This window comes from Cyprinodon variegatus, unplaced genomic scaffold, assembly GCF_000732505.1.
Source record: "Cyprinodon variegatus isolate N-32 unplaced genomic scaffold, C_variegatus-1.0 Scaffold1302, whole genome shotgun sequence".
Taxonomy (NCBI): Eukaryota; Metazoa; Chordata; class Actinopteri; order Cyprinodontiformes; family Cyprinodontidae; genus Cyprinodon; species Cyprinodon variegatus.
In genome coordinates, this window is record NW_015151755.1 from 182,281 (window position 1) to 185,151 (window position 2,871).

Sequence of the window (2,871 nt, forward strand, 5' to 3'; positions counted from 1 at the left end):
GGTTCTATAAGCACAGAATGAACGGACCTTTCAGAGCATTACGGGTCAGAACTCTTTATTATCTACATATTGAGCGCCATAAATGTGTTTACAGGTTCTGGTTCTGACCATCCTCTGGCCCAAAGTCTTGCCATTTTGTGTATGTTTTAATTTTTTTTGACCCATCTGATCTCATATTTGCTCTCTTTGGGTCCTATTGCCTAAGTCCACTGTCGCCACATGCTTGCCCAGAACCATTAGCTTCCTTGTTTTGGATCAGAATGGGTCAGTGATGCCGTCTTTCTCGTTCAGGGATAAATTGGGTCGGTTCTTCTTGTTAAATGACGTTTGTTCTTAGATAAATGAATCACTGACTTAACCAGGTCATGGTTTCAGATGTGGTTCTGGTTCTGTGGTGGCCCATTCTTGTTTTGACTCCTCCCTTCCCTTTATTCTTCTGCCTCCATCTTTTTTTCTGTGAGTCAGCTGCTGCTCTCCATAGTTTATGAGAAAACTGCACCAAAAACCTTTAAATTCTCAGGAAACAGCTGAACATGACGTTTTCTTCCCACATTTCTTCGTCTTTGATTATTTGAGACTTTTTTCTTCCTGTTTCCATCTGAACCAGTTTCTTAGTGTTTATCCCTCCTCTCTGTCTCTGTTCTGTGGGTTGTCTGGGCATCACTTCCTTCCTTTTTTGGTATTTTCTGGTTTTCTTCTCATATGTTCCTTTCATTCCCTCTGTATTTATTTTTTTTTAGTAATTAGCCTGCTCTACACTATATCAGATTTCCTTTAAGATGATGCTTATCGCTTTAACACTTTAATAGGTATCTCACTGTTTTCACAGCTTTTGCACATTATTATTTTAAATCTGCTTTCTCACTCCTCTCTGTTTAAAACCTTTTATTCTTTTAATTAACTCGTTTATTTGCTGCTTTTTCTACATTTTTGCCGCTCAAACTCGCATAGTAGTTTTTCTCATATTCAATATCCTACAAATTATTACATTTGTTATATCAACTTATTTTTAGTTTTTATTCTGTAGGTAACTCTTATTTAATTTGAATCAATTTTTTCTTTTTTATCATCATTATGATTGTTAATATTTTACAGGATTTTTTGTAAATGCTTATTTCTTCTCAGCAAACTCTCTATCTAATGTTTTTTCATTGAAATCAGTACAAGCTCTATTTATGGACAACAGTGCCCCCTAGCGGGATTATATTGCATCTACGTTCTCATAACGACTAATAAAATGTCTGTGTCTGTTTTACTAATGTAATCTAATCCTAAAAGCAAATAAAAAAATATCTAAAAACAGAAACTACTCTATGTTTAGTGGGAAATTATTTAAGAAAATCAGTTTCTGTTGAAAAGTACAGATTCCCATTTGTAAAGTTTTTTTCTGAAATTACCAAAAAGAGTGTTTTGGATAATCTGCCCTAACCCCTGACCCCTCCATCACTATTTAGTGGACTTTATTTTGCCCTCAGTTAACGGTCCGCTCAGACAGATGTTCACTACTTTTCGCTCCCCGGCCTCTTGCTGTCTTTGTTCTCTGTTCCCAAAAAAGAATCCCATGATGCTTTGGAAGGAGAGCTCTCACAAAGCGTTCTAGAATATCAGAATCAGGTTTATTGCCATTGTTAGTGAAGGAGTTCACAAACTAGGAATTTTTTATGGTACAATCATGCAACATGAAACATATAATATGGAATAGGTAAATAAAATTATAAAAATATCTAAAACACTGTGGGTATAAGGCATGCAATAAAATAGACTAATCTAAAATAGACATATCTGCTTGTCTAGTGACCATCGATGTTCACTATTTTTCAAGGTGCATTGTGGGTTATTTTGAGTCCACTACCTATAGAGCTCTGTGTGTGGGTTAGGACGGAGATTCAGACAACCTATGTCTGCAGTATTTTCAGCGTTTCCCTAAAATATTCACGGTTTCCTTCCCACAGATTTTAGTCAATATAATTCTAATAGAATAGAATAGAAGGTCAGATTTTGGTGAAAGAAAATGCAGATAAATAAAACAATAATCGCCCTAAGTAGACAAACACATTTAAATTATTCCTATTTTTAAATGAACAGGCCTGTTGCTACATGTTTAAATTCTCCTTTCAGGAATATATTTTTATTGAAGTTGGACAGCTAGTTCCAGCTATGAGACAAAGACAGTTTTTTTAGTTTTATTTTGCGCCAGTCTGCGTCGGTGCTGCATGATTCTGCATGGATCTGTTCATGGATCATTGAGACAAAGCTCAGAAATAACCCTGCAGAGGAGCTGCAGCTCCTGCAGGAACAGATGGCTGAAATATCTGTTAATCTGCACGCCAAGCAGCTTTTCCTGGTGAAAGGATTACAGCTACGCCGTAGCGTAGGCATGCTCATGCATGTGGACACATGCTGTAACACACACATTAATGACAGAAACTTTTATGTCATTTTATTTTATTTGGATATTTTGTGAAGTAAAAGGGAAATATTTTTCAGGAATAAAAGTCTTAAAAGTGCGTCTTTAGCATTCATTGCCTCTGAATACAACTGGATTCCATGTAGTGTTCATCTGATGCTTTACACTCAACATGATCATTCGCTCTACTTCTTGTTGGTTGGTCACATCAAATGGCCTCGCTGGGAACAGAACCAGCCACTCTATCCGGATCAATCTGAAAGCAGCAGAACATGCAGGGAAACATTTATAGTTATTTCAAGAACCATTTAGATCAGATCAGTGGTTATTTCCGGTTGAAATATCAAATTGATAATAAAAAAACCACCAAAACACAGTAAAAACCGAAACTCCTAAGATCACTGCAGAGATGGAAGGTGCGACACTAACGAAAGTTACTGCCGTAACTACGGTTCTATGAATCA